This window comes from Suncus etruscus, chromosome X (assembly GCF_024139225.1).
Source record: "Suncus etruscus isolate mSunEtr1 chromosome X, mSunEtr1.pri.cur, whole genome shotgun sequence".
Lineage (NCBI taxonomy): Eukaryota > Metazoa > Chordata > Mammalia > Eulipotyphla > Soricidae > Suncus > Suncus etruscus.
Genome location: NC_064868.1, coordinates 78,923,935 through 78,934,784, shown reverse-complemented (window position 1 = coordinate 78,934,784; position 10,850 = coordinate 78,923,935).

The following is a 10,850-nucleotide window of genomic DNA, read 5'->3' as shown; positions in this document are numbered from 1 at the left end:
GTACTCAGGAGTTACTCTTGGCTCTGCACTAAGGAATCACTCCTGGCAGTGTTCAGGGGACCATATAGGATGCGAAGCATCAAATTGGGGTTGGTCATGTGCAAGGCACTATACTATTTCTCCAGTCCTCAAGTTTGTCTTTGGTTTGGGTTTTTGTTGTTGTTGTTGTTGTTGCTGTTGTTGTTTTATGGCTACTACCCAGCAGTGTTCAGGGTTTTCACTTGGCTTTGCAATCAGGAATTATTCCTGAAGGTATTGAGGGGACCATGTGGGATACTGGGTATCAATCTCTAGTCAGCCGCATGCAAGGCAAACACCCTACCTACTGTATTATTGCTCTAGCCCCTCAAGTCTGACTTTGAACTTTATTGCTACCAGACGTCCCCCTAATATCAGAGCTTTCTCTCTCCTTCCCATCCAGATGAATTTCCCATCCAGAATTAAACATAGGAGGGGCCGGAGAGATAACATGGAGGTAGGGTTCTGCCTTGCATGCAGAAGAATTGTGGTTCAAGTCCCGGCATCCCATATGGTCCCCCGAGCCTGCCAGAAGCGATTTCTAAGTGCAGATCCAGGAGTAACCCCTGAGCGCTGCTGGGTGTGACACAAAATTCAAAAAAAAAATTAAACACAGGGCCATAGCAGTAGTATAGAATTTGCCTTGCAAGTGGCCAACCGGGGTCTGATCCCCAGCAACTCACATGGTCCCTCTGAGTCAACCAATATTTGGAGGATGGAAGTGGGTACATTAGTGAGGGATGTGGGGTTGTGTTTTTTAGTACGCATGGGAGACAAAAATCTCAGCTAGCCCAGCCTGTCTCTGCATCTAAATCTCAGCAACCAGTGGCTTCAGAACCAGCCACTCACCCTTTTAAATTTATCTACAGTTACATGAAGACAGGACATCGCAGCAACTCATCACAATACATTTTTATTTATTTTTTCACATTTTATTTAATAATACTCATTGATGGTCCTGAACTTATTCAGATATTTGATTTGGAGATCTAACTGTATAGTTTCTTTTTTACTTTTTGTTTGTGTGGTGTTGAAATCCTGTGCCTGTGAAACCATCATTAATGGCCTTGTAAACCACAGAATCTCAATCAATAACAGCTAATAAATACATAAGGAGAAAAAAAGGAAAATAATCTCAATGGAAAACAACATATTAGAGCTGGGAGGTCTATCTCCAAGGATAGATGAGGGTCATGCTTGCTGTTAGTTATGGGAATGTAACTTTCATCACATGATCAAATTCATACTTCCCCCCACCTTTGCAGATTCAGTGTCAAGTTGCCTTCCGAGCAGAACAATGGGCCGCTTTCCTCGCAACATTTGCTCTTCGGAGACTTTGTAGATTGGCATGACTTCCAAGAGCTTTTGCCAAATGCCACTACATGAGTTCTGATGTGCTCTTTGCACGGGGCATTCCAATGCAAATCGCGTGTCTTGGTCGTTACATCTTGGTCTTGATCTTCTCCCAGATTTGCATCACTAATATATGCAAGCGCTATATAGTCCATGTAGGGCCTCTGGGAGGGTAAAATTACATCAGAAATGTTGCCCCTTTAGCAGTTTGATTTGCACAATGGAAATTTTCCCCCAAGGTAGCATTTCTACCACAGTTGAGCAACAGAAGGCTTGTCACTCGGGTGAATGACAATGAGGATTATAACTCTAGAGTGGAAGAAAAGATGGGGCAGAAATGTAAAGATAAAATAAAAAATTGTACCTGGTAGAGTACAGACATATGGTCAGTGTATATTACAGAGATTTGCTAAGTGCACTTAAAGGCACTCATTCCTCCAAACACTGAGATGTCAGGAGTCCGGAGACAACAGATGTACTCAGTCACTCCATAGTGGGGACAGGGGGTGTCCTTTCACAAAGAATATGCTAATCAGAACATCACCTTGTACACTTTGCTTTTGTTCATTGTTGATTTTGGTTTGGGGGCCAGACCCAGCTGTGTTCAGGGATCACTCCTGGAGGTGCTTGGGTACAGTGTCAGGGATCGAATATGGGTTGACTACATGCAAGGCAAGTGTTTTACCCACTGTGCTCTCTGTCTAGCCCCAGTTTGCACATTTTAAAATCTTTATGTTATTTTGTTTGGGAGAGTGGGGCTAGAGCGATAGGACAGTGAGGAGGGAGCTTGCCTTGCATGCAGCTGACTCAGGTTAAATCTCCAGCATCCCGTATGGTATCCTCAGCATTACTAGGAATACATTACTTAGTGAAGAGCCAGGAGTACCCCCCTGAGCACCACCAAATATAGAAAAAAGAGAAATCTGGGGAATTTAAAAAGGTGGCTACACCCAACCTTCACCCATTTTCTAGATGAAGAAACTTAACTCCAAAAAAAGCAAACCACTAAACTCGCTACAACCAGAACCCAGTTGAGAACCCAATTTCCTGATTTTAAGCCAGAGTTCCTTCCTCTGCACAATTATCTGCAAAATTTTGTGTTTCAGCTTATGAATATTCCTTCATTAATATGTATATTACATTGAAATGGAGGTGAATTGTGTTATTTCTGGGTACATGATTAGGACTTGGTCTAACTTAAATTCAGTATTTCCCCTTTCCCCAGGTTAAACATGTTGCCTTTTCCCTGTTGGCAGAAATATACTATAATTTCAGTTCAAACCTTTCCACCAAAGATTCTGAGGTAAATGTTGCTATGGAATGTTACTAATAGGTGCATATATCACGCAAAACCCTCTGTACGTCAGAATAGTAACTCCCTAGAAATATTTACTCAGTAGTTTACCTTTTACCATTTGAAAATGCTTGGTTGTATTTAATTAAGAGAGAGAGATTCTTTTAGATAACCATCCTGAGTTTAGAGAAATTCAGTCAAAATGCATTTTAATGGTATATTTCTTCCCTTAATTGTCTTATTTGCTGATCTTTATTTGCCAATGAAAACTATACATTAACATTGCAGTTTGGAAGAAAATGAATAACATTTCTTGCTGTGTTATAGGTCAATGGTTAATGTAGCCCAAGTTTCATTTCTCTCCCATTAAAATTGCTTATTTGCCTCATCTCGATGTATATCAAATGGTAATAAGATACGGAATATCTAAGGTTGTGACCCATGCCAGTAGGTTTTGCTGTTTCTAGGGTTTTCTTGTTAATTGGTTGCATTGTATGTCAGCTCTGATTCTTCCACGCCATTGTTAAGGCTGATGATTCTTCAGAACACCAATGAAAAGAGAACTCAAAGGACTTTCACCAAAATAAGGAACTAGAAGCAGAGCAAATTTCCTATGAGCAGAGCAATCAATGGTTATTTCTTTAAAGGTTTGGAAAATAAAATGCTTTGCCTCCTGTGAAACTCTGATTGTGAACATGTGTTTTACCAGGGGAAAAAAAACAGAAAACATGACTCATTTGAAATTGTGTGCTGGTTTAGAGGGGATTCAGGCTAGGAAACATTCTAGAAATAGAAAATTCTGACTAACATGAAGAAATTGTTCTTGCTAACATCAGGTAATCGGCCAGCTCCACAAAGCCAGTATACTTCAACTTCACCAAAAACATGTCCTCTGGAGCCATGGGTAAAACAAAATATTTTTTGGTTTGGGGTTATACCTGGCAGTATTCAGGGTTTATTCCTGGCTCTGCACTCTTGAGTCCCTTCTGTTGGGCTCAGGAGACCATGTAGGACACCAAGGATCGAACCCATGTTGGCTGCATGCAAGGCAAACACCCTACCTGCTGTACTATCATTCTAGCATGTATAAAGAAATTTAAGTAAAATTATGTGCAGGTTTTTTCAGTGGGGTTCATTCTATGAACCAATGTAGTCATCTTTGTACAATCTGAATAGTCCCTCTCCAACTCATGTTGCCTTATAGGCAGAACTTTTGTTTATTACATTTCTTAGCAGAGAGTCAACCTACATATCCTTTTCTATCTACACTCAAAGGATAGGAACTCGAGGAAGCATCAATACACTGTAGAAATACATGACAAACACTGGCCAGGAAGACAAAAGACCTTGACAAAAATCCAGCTTCACGCTTAACTATTCTGAGTGTCCTAGTACTATGGACAAGCAGGATAAATCTCTGTACCACAATGTCCTCTCTTATAATAGTGTCAGATTTGACAAAGAACATGATGAGGCTGAAGAACTAGTACTGCAGGTAAGGCACTTGCTTTACATACAGCTGACCTGCATTGCATTCCCAAGTACCTACATATGTTTCCTCCAGTCTCCCAGGAATAAATCCTAAGAACATAGGCAGAAGCAAGCCCTGAGTACTACCAAGTGTGGCACAAATCACAAATACCAAAGAGAGGGGTGGTAGAGAGGGAGAACATGAAAATCAAATGCATTCACCTCTACAAAAGCATTTAGAAAGCTGTGAAATGCAATACAGAATTGATGATTCACAGTAATAATCAACACAATGGAATACTATTCAGCCATAAGAAAAAATAAAACATGCAACTTACAGCTACTTGAATGGATCTGAAGAGGATCGTGCTGACTGAAATAAGTCATAAAGAGAAGGGCAACATATATTGATCACTAGCATATGTGGAATATAAAGTAACCCAGTTAAGAAACAACACATACTCAAAGGTAACAGAAACAGAACTAGTTTTTTAGTAGGAAGCATATCACTATATGGGAGATAGAAAAGTAGGGGATACAGATTATGGTAAGGGGACACTGACATTTTGGTGGAAGTTGATGTTGGAATGTTTTTTGCATGAAAACTTGCCATTACTAATATTGAAAATCATGGTGTTTAAAATAAAACTTAATATAATAATTATTAGTTGTAATTTTCAAAGCCAGCAATGGGGATTATAATCAAGAGCTCCATAACAGTAAAGTTACACATTGAAGAAAGTAATCTGGGGCCGGGTAGGTGGCGCTGGAGGTAAGGTGTCTGCCTTGCAAGTGCTAGCCAAGGAAGGACCGCGGTTCGATCCCCCGGCGTCCCATATGGTCCCCCCAAGCCAGGGGCGACTTCTGAGCACATAGCCAGGAGTAACCCCTGAGCGTCACCGGGTGTGGCCCAAAAACCAAAAAAAAAAAAAAAAAAAAAAAAAAAAAGAAAGTAATCTTCATTAAATAGCCCTTGATGGTCACAGAGGAAAGGCTCAGAAAAATGACCCAGTTCCTCTTCCAAGCTCCATAAGAAAATGTCCAACGATTCATTCCAGGTAGTCTTGTCTGGGTTGATATCTCTGTGATATTATCAGAATGAATGAGGCAGATTCCCCTTTCTGCATTAACTACAGCAGCCCAGCGCCACACCCTATACTCTCTACAACTTAACCTAACGAAACTGCCAAGCCACCAAATTTTGTTTCAGATCTATAAATTCTGAACTGCATGGCTGCAAGTGGTGGTACAGTACCTCAAAATTTCATAGTAGTGTTTAGTCCAGTTGGATCACATAAAATCTTTTGGGAAGGTTACATATTAGAGCACCAAACTCAGTGAGTCTAAACAATAACACAGAAGGCTCAACTAGCATCAACCACAGACAAAATAATATTCAGACAATGACTTTAGTAAAACTATTGATAAATATAACAACAATTTCAAACTGACCCTGATTGATCTAAATTGTGATAATTCCATTTTAGATTTGAGTTGTAACAAATAATATGAAATAAATGCATTTATGCCTTCGGGGTGTGGCTAGGGTGCTGCATGGGAAACAGGAGACTGGTGGATAAAAGATAACACTGGTAGTGGAACTGATGTTGGAACATTTAATGCTTGAAACAAGTATATTATGAACTACTACTTGGTAAAGCAGAGTTTCATAATAACATTTTTCATTAAAAATCAATAAAAGAAAAGACTATAGTGGCCAGAGAAATGGCTCTAAGAGCTGATCACATATTTTGATGCAGGTGCTCTGTCTGACGCAAAGCAACACATGGTCACCCAAGCACTTGAAAGAGCAACTCCTCCCAGAGCATAAGGTCAGGGAGTAGCTCCTGAGTAATTATGGGTTTGGTGCCAAAACCAAAACAAAAAAGGTGAAAAGGGAATTGTAGTTAGAATCAGAGAGGTAATAGAAGGATTAAGTTGCTTGCCTTGCATCCTGCTGGCACCATTATAAATCCCACCCATTCCTTGATATTGACAAAAGTCACTCCTAAATACCACTGGATGTGACCTAAACATCAAAAAATGCAACCAGGACGGGAGCGATATTACAGTGGGATGGACATTTCCTTGTATGTGGATGAACCAAGTTCAATCTTTGGCATTCCATATGGTCAGAAGTAATCCCTGAACATTGTCAAGTATGACAATAGGTTAGACCTAATTTAGCTTGTATGGAGTTTCTAATACCAGCACCCAGAGGCACAAATAAGAACAGAAAATAATTTTACTCCAGGCTGAATCAGTGCAGAAAATAAGTATATGACATCAACTCTGCTCATATCTTTTGAAATTTGATCTTGAAAATATATAAGGAGAGGGGCTGGAGAGATAGCACAGCAGCAGGGCTTTTGCCTGGCATGCAGCCAACCCAGGACAGATGGTGATTTGATTTCCAGCATCCCATGTGGGCCCCCAAGCCTGCCAGGGCAATTTCTGAGTGCAGAGCCAGGAGTAACCCCTGAGCACTGCCAGATATTACCCCCCCCAAAAGAATAGGAAAGAAAATATATTAGGAGGAGTATAGCTGCATTTATGTATAGTATTAGGTTTGATAAAGTGTGAATGTATAGAGCTGAAATGAAAGTACAGTGGAATATACTAGATAGCATGTTTACTATCTAGGAAAATATCTTACTTTTCCTTTGTGTTAAAATGATCAACTTCAAGCTTTAAGGTATTCTCAGCTTACTGAATCCTGCCATGTAGAGAACAAGTTCAGAGAGTAACAAATGACTATAGAAATTTAAAAATAATTAGATAAACAACCATGATTTACAAATTTAGTGATAGGTGAGTTTTTAGTATATAATATTTCAACACCAATTCCACCACCAGTGTTAACTCCTATCAACAGTGCTCCTATACTGTCATCCCTCTCCCCTTAAACTCCCTACTTTTACACCTTGACAGGCACATTACCAAGTTTGGTATTACCACTATCCCACATCATCAATATAACTTAAGTCCCTACCTCGGCCCCCCATTACTTCCCTTTCTCATCTTCCTTTGCACCTTAGTTTCTTTTCTTCTCTGTTCTTCTTCCTAAGCTCTGGGGTCAAGGGTATCTAGGCATCCCACCTTCACATTTCTTCACCAGTTATTCTAAAAACCAAAGATAAATTGGATCATCCTGTGTTTGTCTTCTTCTTCTGGCTTACTTTACAAAAAAATTAGCACTTTGCCTAAGAATTGTAATTGCTATTTAATCAAACCTTTAAAGAACTAAGTTTTTTATCTGACTATTCAAAAATAATCCAAGAATTAATGCTTCCAAAGACAATTATACAGACCAAGATTATCATAATACCAAAAGTAGAAAAGCTATCCCAATAAAAAACCTAAATGCCACAATCTCTGATGAGCATCGAAGCAAAAATTCTCAACAAAATACAAGCAAATAAAATTCAGCAATGCAGAAAAGGATCATATATTGTGACCAAATAAGATTTAGTCTAAGCATAAAAGATATATATTTAGCATACATAAATCATTCCATGTATTATACTAATCAATAAAAGACAAAAATTATATGACAATATCAATTGAGGCTTTGTTTAGCAAATGGTAATAGAGGAAAAGAGTTCAACAAATACCTTATACTTAAACCCACAGCTAATCTCATCCTTTTTATTTTTGTTTTGAGGGGCCACATATATCAATACTTAGGCCACACTCCTGGCTCTGAGCAAAGGGATCATTCCTGGTAGGTCTCAGGAAACTATATGGTATAGAACCTGAGTGGTCCACTTGCAAGGTAAATGCCTTATGCACTATACTATTGTTCTAGCCCCTGCCTTTATATTTTTAATGAAATAGAACAAAATAGACTGAGACATTCCACAAATGTGGACTCATTCATAAGAGATGCTCAAATACCTATGGCAATTCTGATGGAAAAAAAGAAAATCATCATATTAACTATCTTGAAACTATACTACAGTGTCCAGAGTGATAAAATAGTGTGTAAGGCATTTGCCTTGAATTAAATTGACCTAGGTTCAATTCCCAGCATACTATATGGTTCCCAAAGCCTGTCAGGAGTGATTCCTGAGTGCAGATCCAGGAGTAATTCCAGAACATCACTGGGTGTAGCACAAAAACAAAAACAAAAACCATATTACAAAGCAAGAGTAACTAAAACTGTATGGTACAGATACTCCTCGCTTAACAACTAAGTTCCATTTCAAAGACTTGGTCGTTAAGCAAATTGGTCATTAAGTGAGCATGTACTGTATACAGGAGTACAGTAAATTTATAGTACTTGACAATACAGTATTCTGAATCAGTAAAATAACGAGAAAGATCAAACTGAAAACTTCCACTTGTTTTAATTTACCTAGGTTGTGTAATTTACACACAGTACTGTGATGTATTACAGAACATAAAGTTAGTAAAGTAGGTACATTAAAGCACCAAAAACCACAGTATCGTATTGTAGAGTGTACAAGATGGAAAAAGAATATTTAAAATAACAGTGAAGAGATGGTTGTAAGTGCGAGTGGTCGCTAAACAGGTAGGTCGTTAAGCGAAGAGTATCTGTATTAAAATAAAAACAGATATATGGATCAATGGACTTGAAAGGGAAAAATAAAGTCTAACATTAGTCAATACTTAATTTAAGGCAAAGGAACCAGACCATACAATGTGAAATTAAAGAATTTTCAGCAAATTCTACTGGAAAATAAAAGCTGGACAGTCACCAGCAAAAGGATTTAACTATTGCCTACACTCTAACTCAACCTCCAAAATAATTCAAAATTGTATTAAAGACCTAGATGTAATATACAGTATATAGAAGAACATAAAATGGACAAACAAACAAAACTAAATTAAAAGACAAACTAGCAACTATTAAAAATCAAACCATTATTACCTAAGGAGAAGGGAATAGGAAGTAGGACATGAGATAAAAAGGGAGTGTGACTCCGTCAAAAAATGGGGAAAAAAATGAACAGACATTTCCTCAAAGAAATGCAGATGGCCAAAGGCACATGAAAAAATGTTCCACATCACTATCAGGAAGTTGCAAATCAAAACAACAATGAGATATTATCACACATATCACAAAGAACCAGAACAGCCAGTACTGGCATAGATGTGTGGAGAAAGGGACTCTCTTTCACTGCTAATGGGAATGTCAACTGTTCCAGCCTTTTTAGAAAACAATGTAGGTATTCCTCAAAAAACTAGAAATTGAGCTTCAAAATGACCCAGCAATACCAGTCCTAGGGATATAACTTAGGAACCCAAAAAAGCACCTTGCAGAAAAGTCCTCTAAATTCATATATTCATCACAGCACTATTTAAATAGTCAGAATCTGGAAGCAACCCAAATGCCTGAGAACAGATGAATGGCTAAAGAAACAGTGATACATCTACACAATTGAATATGATGAAGCTGTTAGGGACAAAAATGAATTCTCACAATTTGCTGATACATGGATGGATATGAAGATAATTATGCTGAGTGAAATGAGTCAGAGGGAGAAGGATAGATATAGAATAATCTTACTCATCTGTGGGATATAAGGAAAATAAAAAATAGTATGATAACAATATACAGAGACAATAGGTAATGAGGGTCGGAAGGACCAATTCAATGTGGAAGATTGCCACAAGACTTGGAGCAATGCAGTTAATTTAGAGAAGGGGCTACTAAGATAATAATTGGAACTGACCATTCTGTACACGAACTAGGTGCTGGACAGAGATAAAAAGTGATAGGCACAGGGACTGGAGAGATAGCATAGAGGTAGGGTGTTTGCCTTGCATGCAGAAGGACGGTGGTTCAAACCCAAGCATCCCATATGGTCCCCAGAGCCTGCCAGGATTGACTTCTGAGCGTAGATCCAGGAGTAACCCCTGAGCGCTGCCGGATGTGACCCCCCCCAAAAAAAAGTGATAGGCATGGTATCTCTTTATTAACAGATATTGTTATGCACTAACAATAGTATAAACAACAGTGTCTAAAGGGGGAAAAAGTGGGGAAAAATGAGAGAGAGAGAGAGAGAGAGAGAGAGAGAGAGAGAGCGCGAGAGAGAGAAAATGTCTGCTCCAGAGGCAGCTGGGAGTAAGGGAAACTGGACATTGGTGGTGGGAAATGTGCACTGGTGAAGTGTGTTGGACATTGTAAAACTGAAACTCAATCATGCACAACTTTACATAAAATGAGAGAAAAGGGGGTAGTGTGTGTAAATTAAAAGTCAGTGTTATAAAACAAAAATCATCATTTACACACACGTCTGTTTACACATATAAAAAGCACCTTAATCACTATTCTTGAAGCAATGGCCAGACAAACAGGGGTTCTCATTCTGGCCAAAGCTGAGATCAATGATACTATTATTATATTTTATATATATCTTTAGTTAAACAGATTGATTACAGATATAATTGTAGTTGGATTTCGGTCATGCAAAGAACACCACCCTTCACCAGTGCAACATTCCCATCAGCAATGTCACACCTACCCACCCCACCCCCTCCTGTGCTCTAGACAGGTACTAGACAATGGTACTATTAAAAGTGTCACAAACCTCCATCAAATTGGAAACAAGATTGGCCAAAGAGATAGCACAGCAGTAGGAGGTTTGCCTTGCATGCAGCTTATTTGAACAGAAGGTGGTTTGAATCTTGGCATCCCATATGGTCCCCCCATGCTTGCCAGGAGCAACTTTTGAGCGCAAAGCCAGGA